The sequence below is a fragment of the Hemicordylus capensis genome, chromosome 1 (genome assembly GCF_027244095.1).
Source record: "Hemicordylus capensis ecotype Gifberg chromosome 1, rHemCap1.1.pri, whole genome shotgun sequence".
Taxonomy (NCBI): Eukaryota; Metazoa; Chordata; class Lepidosauria; order Squamata; family Cordylidae; genus Hemicordylus; species Hemicordylus capensis.
The window spans coordinates 38556839-38564878 of record NC_069657.1 but is presented as its reverse complement, the minus strand read 5'-3'; the positions used below and the strand labels follow the sequence as shown (position 1 = coordinate 38564878).

Genomic DNA, 8040 nt, shown 5'->3' with positions numbered 1-8040 from the left:
TGATGCAGTTACCTGTCCTTAGGTGAATTAAGAAGGACAGCATCAGCTCTAGGCAGAATGCTGTCTGGAGCCAAGGTGTTTTCACCCTTTGCGTTATAGGCCGGGCTCACCCCCTGGCGGCGAATCTTTAGAGACTGCACTGTAAGGAGTTGGAGAGCCAATTCTCTTTCAAATCTTATTTCAGGCAATAAAGTTGTGTCCCTTAATACTCAAAATTATGGTGTCTCATGTCCTTATTGTCTGGGTGCAACGTCATTTTGCAAGAATAAGGACTCAAGGGTCTACATAGTCTTTCACACTGGTCCAGAAACAAAAGGGGAAACCCCAATAGCAATAATAAAACCCATAGTTTGTTTATTTTATGTTGTTCTGTTGGAATTTCTATGGCCATTTTCTGACTTCTTATCCCTGAAGCTTTTCTGATGCCTCCTTCCCAAACTGCTTCTGAACACTCTCTTTGTCAGATGAATAGTCTGAGGTTAAAGCAGGCATTGAACACTCAGCTAAAAAAAGGTTTCATAGCCAAGTATTGTTTCTTTTGGCTAATATTGCTTTCGACTAGCATTTCACCCTGGGGAAAAGCTTGTAGCTGAGCAAATTCCTAATCATGCAGGTGTAGGTCAGAATGTTCACAGCTATTGCGTGAACCAGCAAACAGTTGCTTGGTGCTGAAGCCTCCAGCCTATAAAATATGCAAGTGTTTCTTCTGTATGTGAGCAAGGATGTTATTTCTACTGAAATCCACCTCAACCCTTGTAGGTGTTTGGCAGCCTGTTTCTTGAAAAGGCTTCAGAATAAAGTGTGTGTGTGTGTGTGTGTGTGTGTGTGTGTGTGTGTGTGTGTGTGTGTAGACAGACAGAGATGATAGAGATGACAGAGACAGAGAGCATTTTTAAAGCTACCAACAGAACTCCAGTCCATACAAGTACTATTAGGATCCCAGAAGGATGCAGTTAATAAAAAAGAATAGTATAAATGTATTATTGATTGACAAAACAGAAATATAATGGGCAGGATGTTTCGGCTTCCACCTTCCTCAGCTGCTCTGATGTTATAGGAAAGATACAGTTGCTGCAGTGACAGTTATAGAATGTCTGTGATGGAGTGCTCTCTGCAGCCTAGGATTGGCTGCCGCTGAGATGCTGTCAGGTGCTGTCCTTGAGGTTGAGGCTTCCTGGGGCTGGTGTCCCAAGTGCATGGATCCAAACGTTCTCTCTTGCTGCATCCAATGGTATCTCTACTCTACTGTAGTAACTGACGAGTCAGATAGTTTGTGCTTGTCAATGTGTTAAAATGTTTGGCTACTGGCTGTTCCACATTTTTCCATTACAGTTTTCATTACATTTTTTCATTACATTACATCCAGGCTTGGCTACTGCAATGTGCTCTACATTGGACTGCCTTTGTACGCACTTCGGAAACTGCAGTTAGTACAGAATGCAGCAGCCAAGTTGGTCTCTGGGGTTGCCTGAAAAGATCATATTACACCCATTTTAAAAGAATTACACTGGCTGCCAATAAGTTTCTGGGCTAAATACAAAGTGTTCATTATTACCTATAAAGTCCTAAATGGCTTGGGTCCAAGGTATTTAAGAGAGCACTTTCTTCTTCATCAGACCCATTGCCTTTAAGATCAGATGGGGAGGTCTGGTTGCAGTTGCCACCAGCTCAGCTGGTGACGACTCGAAACCGGGCCTTTTATAGAGTTGCCTGGGGACTGGAACGTGCTTCCTAATGAAATTAGTTTCCAATTCTCTGAATGTTTTTAAGAAGGACCTAAATGTTGGAAGTGAAGGACTATGCGTTGTCTCTTGTCTCAATGACATAGGAGGACAGACTAGTGAGTCAGACGGCTAGAGAGTCAAGACATTGGTCATCCCTTCTCTACTGCTCTGACACTATCCCTTTGATATGTAGATTGCTAATCTCAGGGACTTCCTTCCTTTCAGCCACTTAAGAGCATAAGGAAACTTATGTATAAGCGCATAAGAACAAAAGGAAATTTCTGCTGGGTGAGGCCAATATTTATTTATTCAGGACCTTCTTCACCTGCCGTGGGACGTTGGACCTTGCAGGCTATTTTTAGAGTAGAGCATCTGGCAGCACTTTGCCCTGTTGGGAGCATCCCAAAGCAGGAGTGGGGGCTGAAAGGAGGCTTTGACTCAGAAGAACTCAGGTTGCATTGCCTCTCAGGTGAACCCAGGAATCTGGCCCTTCTTCCCAGCTTCTGCCCTCTTCCAGATAGGCTGCCTAATAAGGGGGGGGGGGCAGAGACTGCAGGCTAGACCAATGAGCTCTGGGAGCACATCTCTCTCTTATTGGAAACTGAGCCTCCCTCTCCCCTCTTCTGCAGAGCTTGTTGGACCCCTTGAAAAGTGCCCATTTGCGGGGGGGGCTAGTTCTCGGGCAGCAGAGCAGGGAGAAAGAGGGCAGGGGAGAGCAAGAGAGTGAGGGCCTGGGGAAGCACAGAGCCCAAGTCTCCTCTCTGAGCAGCCTCCACCTGCTGGCTGGGCAGAGACGGCACAGCCAGCAGGCGGGGGCTGTGCAGAGAGGAGGCTTGGGTTCTGCGCTTCACCAGGCCCTCACTCTCTTGCTCTCTGCTCTGTGCCCTGCGGTGGGGTATGCCAGGAAGAGCTGCTGCTCTTAAAGTCTGTAGAGGGAACAGCACAGCGAGCAGGGGCGGGCTGTTTGGCCAGTGTGGCCCCAGCGTGGGACCTTTGTGTACCCAGCACACGCCCAGGGCGATTGCACCGGTCTCTCCGCCCTAAGGATGGCCCTGGTCTTCAAGTCATGACAGTTATGTCTATTTTGATGGCTTCCTTTTTCTGATTTCACACATCAGACGCAGCAGGCTCTGGCCACAAATGCTTCAGCCAGAATGAACGTGCTAGTCTTTACAGAGCCACAGAACCTCTGGTTATTTTCGTAGCAACAAACACACACAGCTCCCCCTCTTGTAGTTCCTTCTTTGCTGGCCATACTTCCTGTCACATGGCTATACTTTTTAAATGCTTTTAATTCATTTCTAAGCTGCTTGAAAAAGGAAGGAGATGGTATAAATATTTAAATAAATACAAGCGTGAAATTGCTATCACATTTCATTCCCTTTATCATGTCAGCCAATTACCCAGTGCTGAAGGACAGTTTGGGAAGTGATTTAACTCTCTGGAAAAGAGAGGGAAATACATTTTCTTTGGTACAGGTGCAGAAAACCATTAGCAGTTCACTGAAATAATCTTGTTCCAGTTCCTGCACAGATCCTCATTTCAGTCCTCTTTAGCCTAAAGTGCATGCCCGTTTCTCCTGTCTCCTGCAGTTCTGCCACAGAATCCAACAACAGCATTGACACACAGTAAGTTATGGATATAGCACCAAGACTATATCGAGGCCCTGGATCTTTCACAAAGACTATCTTAACTCTTTGTCACTATTGTCATAAAGACCTACAAGAGTGGATTCTGAATGCGATATTTATTACAGGTGATTTCATTTCCTTTCAGAACTTTTACATCTCTCCCATACAAAAGAAATAAAAAGAATTGGGTGGGGGGACATAATGATGAATCCACTCTTCCACTCTAAAAATTTGTCTTTTAGGAATGAAATCAGTATGTTCTTACAAAAGACGTTTGCCCTGTGTTCTTTTACATGAGGTATTTGTTTCCTGTTAGACACATAGGAATCTCTGCTGCCATCTTCTGATGTTATTATTTTAAAGGCAAACTAGCACAAAAGGAAAATAATCAAATGCATGCCTCTTCCTTTCTCAAAACTAGACTCAATGACATGATAGTTTCAATTAAAAAGCTCAGATCATAGTCTTACAGAACTAAAGAAACCAGGAATGGGATGGAGATACCTTATGCCCAACTGTGGTAATTTTATCTTAAAGAGCTGTTGTAAAGGTTACTAAGGTAATGGAAGCACTTTGGGGAATACTTAAATGCACTACATGCTAAGCATTATAATAATAACAACAATAATTTAGTATTTATATCATTTTCCCCACATACTTGAAGCATTTCAACACATTTTCTCAATAATCCTTGCAGCAAGCCTGTATAATTCATCTGTATTTTTATCATCCCCAGGTTGCAGATGGGGATGAAAGGCAGCGGCTTGCCTAATTAAAAGGTATTATTATTTAGAATATCTATATACTACTTTTCAACCAAAAAAAATAGTTCTCAAAACAATTTACATCAGGGGTTCAGAACCTTTTTTCAACTAGAAACCCCCATATTCTCAAATACTATGGGTATTCACTACATGTATGTAATATATTTTCATAAGCCTCTACAAATGTTGTGGGGGAGGGAGAACTCAGGATAAGTTAGTTTCAAGAACTAAGAACTCACCGCGGCTTGCCTGGCAGCTCCGGGATCAGGCGCAGGGAAGTGCCACCGCTCGGCACCCCACCACACGGAGACCCAGTAATGCACCGCGCGAGTGCATTTCTGGGAGTCCCCTCCACTGCACTCCCTGTTTATGCCACAACCAACACATGATCGTTTAATCCAGTTTTGGGGCACACTCACACCCAAAACCTGGGTCAGGTTGTGAACTACCCAAGAGGGCTTGCCACCATGCCGCCACCGGGAGCTGTGCAGCTCCTGGCGGTTCTCACGCATGAGAATAGTTTCGTTGATTCATCAGAATGGGTCTCTCCCATTGTTCTTGCATGGAAATCAAACAGTACACTTCGAATGTGTGTGGATTTAAGAGATGTGAACTCCAACATAGTAGTGGATTGTCATCCATTACCCAATATCAGTGAAATGCTGCTTACTCTGAAAGAAGCTTCGGTGTTCACAACTTTGGACTTGTCTTCGGCCTATCATCAAATTCCTCTGCTCCAACATTCTCACAAATACACAGCGTATTTATTTATTTATTTATTTATTTATTTGACACATTTTTATATCACCCAAAACACAAGTTCTCTGGGTGGTTACAAGACATTTATTGGCCCTACAGGGTCTTCTTCAATTCAAAAGACTGCCCTTTGGATTATTAGCCTCTGCAGCTTCAGTATTTCAGAGAATGATGCATGCAATTTTTAGGACTATGGATGGCATCTCTTTCAGGATGACATTTTAGCGTATGGCAAAACCATTGAGGAGCATGATGCTAAACTGACAGAAGTCTTAAGAAAACTCTGACAACAGCTCGGAGAGAGAGAGACCATATAACTCATCTCGGAGAGACCATATAACTCCTGTATTGAAGGAGCTACACTGGCTGCCGATATGTTTCCGGGCAAAATACAAGGTGCTGGTTATAACCTATAAAGCCCTAAACAGTTTGGGCCCTGGGTATTTAAGGGAATGCCTTCTTCTGCATAAACCCCACCACCCACTGAGATCTGCTGGAGAGGTCCGTCTGCTGCTGCCACCGGCTCATCTGGTGGCCACTCAGGGACGGGCCTTCTCCGTTGCTGCCCCCAGGCTTTGGAATGCACTCCCTAGTGAAATAAGAGCCTCCCCATCTGACAGTTTTTAAAAAGTCTTTAAAAACACATTTCTTCACCCAGGCTTTTAATTAATTTTGTTTTAATGGTTTTAATGGTTTTAATGCTGTTTTAAAATATTATTTTAAAATTTTTAAATTGTTGTAATGTGTATGCCCCTCCCCCATTTTTGTCTTAACAAATGTTTTACTTTGTTTTTATTCTGTTGTGAACCGCCCAGAGACGTACGTTTGGGGCGGTATAAAAAGTTTTAATTAATAAATAAATAATAAACACAGACTTACTATCCCTGCAGAGAAATGTCAGTTTTGCACACACTCGGTGACATATATGGGACACAAAATATCTCAGAGTGGTATACTTCCCAAAACAGACTTGATGAAAGCTACTTATGAAGCACCAGAGCCACACAACAAGCATGCATTTCGATCATTTTTAGGACTTGGTGAATATTACTCTAAATTTGTTAGACAATTTGCCTCAAAAATTGCCGCATTGCATTTTCTTTTGAAACAGTCTGTAACATTTAACTGAGATGCATCCTACAAGGCTAGTCTTCAGACTGTCAGATTAGCTATTGTTGAAAGCCCTGCTCTCATTTCTTTTGCTACCCATAGGCACACTATTGTAACCACTAGGATTGTGCGTGGAACCAGTTTGGCAGGTTCAGTTCAAATCCGAAACAGATTCAAGGGGGCCTGGTCCTGATCCACGTTAAGACAAAATGGGTCCGGTCCAGTTCAATTATATATTTGTAAAGGGGGATATACTTGCAAAGTGGAATCTGGCACAGATCCCCCTTTACAAGCACAGGGTTGGGGGAATGCAAAGGGTGGCTGGGAGGGGGTAGTGAGAGAGGGGGAAAGCTGCTTACCTAGTGCTTCTGCTTAATTGGGTTAATTTTGTTAGTTTAATTTTACATGGTATCTATTTTATTGTTGTGAGCCGCCCCGAGCAGTAGTGTACTGGAGGGGCGGGGTATAAACATTTTGAATGAGTGAGTGAGTGAGTGAGTGAGTAAGTAGGGGTGTGCACGGAACCGCCAACTGCGGTCCGGCACTGGGGTGGGGGGGTACCTTTAAGAGCAGCAGGAGGGTTTACTTACCCCTCCCGCCACTTTCCCGCTTGGCGCCGTAATCTTCAAAGTAATTGGGGTGGCAGGACAACTCCCTGCCGCCCCTTCCCCGATGCTGCTTGCAAAAAAACCCAGCAGTTCTTTGCACACGCGCAAGCAATGTCGGGAGTTGGCAGGGAGTTGTCCTGCCGCCTCAATTACTTTGACGATTACGGCACCAAGCGGGAGAGCGGCAGGAGGGGTAAGTAAACCCTCCCGCCTCTCTTAAAGGTACCCCCCACCCCCGGACCGAACCACCCAGCTCCGGACTGGTCTGGACCGGTCCAGAGGCTTTTTTAATGGCCTCCGGACCGGTCCGGGCCCATCCCTATGAGTAAGTAAGTAAGTAAGTAAGTACAAGCCAGCTCCTGTGCCAGAGAACCCAAGCATTAGGAGAAGTGTGCATGACAGAAGACCACATAAAACACTTCAAAACTTGGTGACTAAATTTTAAATCAATTCAATTCTGGTTGTTATAAAGGGGAAGGATGTTTTTATTCTATCTAGCAAACCTTTATGTTTTGTTAATTAGATGTTTGTCCTAGTAAGGATCCTGTAGAGAGTGTAGGGGGTTGAGTTAGACAGGAAAGGGGAAGGCAAGGAGAAGGAGAGAGAAAATTCTGAATAAAGGGTTAGTTTAATCTACATAATATTGCTCTGTGTTTGTGAGGTAAGCAGTTATAAAACAGGGGGAGTTGCTGCAAGCACAAATCACCAATAAAAGATTGAAGAGAGTATGTCACCTCTGTGTTTTATGTTTCTGAACATCCCTCCTACTTGTCACTCCGTCACTGTACAACGTCTGTCTCTGTGTCTTCAGAAGCCCTATCATTTTCTTGGACACTTTGGTTAGAATGTGTCCGAGTTTAAGACTGAGAGTTCATGCTCAATCAAGGGAGTGAATGAAGGGAGGGAATGAAGTTGACCAGAGCTGAAATGTCTGAGCATCAAAGTGGATCACTGCACCTTCTGGACTAATTTGTGGCCATTACCCACAGCTCAGGATAAATTCTGAAAAGAATAAAATGGAGTCCTGTTCACAACCATCCCTTAATGAACCCACACGTCTCATTTCCTATCATCTCACACAGGAAGGAATGCCAGAGCTTGCCAACTGTAATTTTCATGTGCTTGTATTAAAAATAGCAAATAAATATTCTGCCCGATAATTGGGGGCAGCTGTTTTAGTCAGTCAAATGTTTGAGAAGTTATTTTTAAAAATCGATCAGTTAGCTATTACAGGCCTACTATAAACCTCCAAATGTTATGTGCGTCCAATATCAATTGCTGAATCAATTTTTTATCTGAGAACACAATCAATTGCATTGTTATAACAGTTGCATCAATCTTTAATACACATTGCTTTTTCCCATATTTTGAGGAACCCTGAGAAAGATTCAGCAAAGAAAATTGGATCATTAAAACAAAATCTACCGTCCAAAGAATTGCTCATTCT

The 8040-nt window shown here is 43.6% G+C and overlaps 1 long non-coding RNA gene across 1 annotated transcript; it reads left to right on the top strand.

Moving 5' to 3' along the window:
• The first annotated feature begins 1152 nt into the window (after positions 1-1152).
• Positions 1153-7740, top strand: LOC128340707 (uncharacterized). The gene is made up of 4 exons (XR_008313902.1): positions 1153-1231; positions 3317-3480; positions 4092-4134; positions 7583-7740. It is a non-coding gene; the product is annotated as an uncharacterized LOC128340707 (long non-coding RNA).
• The last annotated feature ends 300 nt before the right edge of the window (positions 7741-8040 follow it).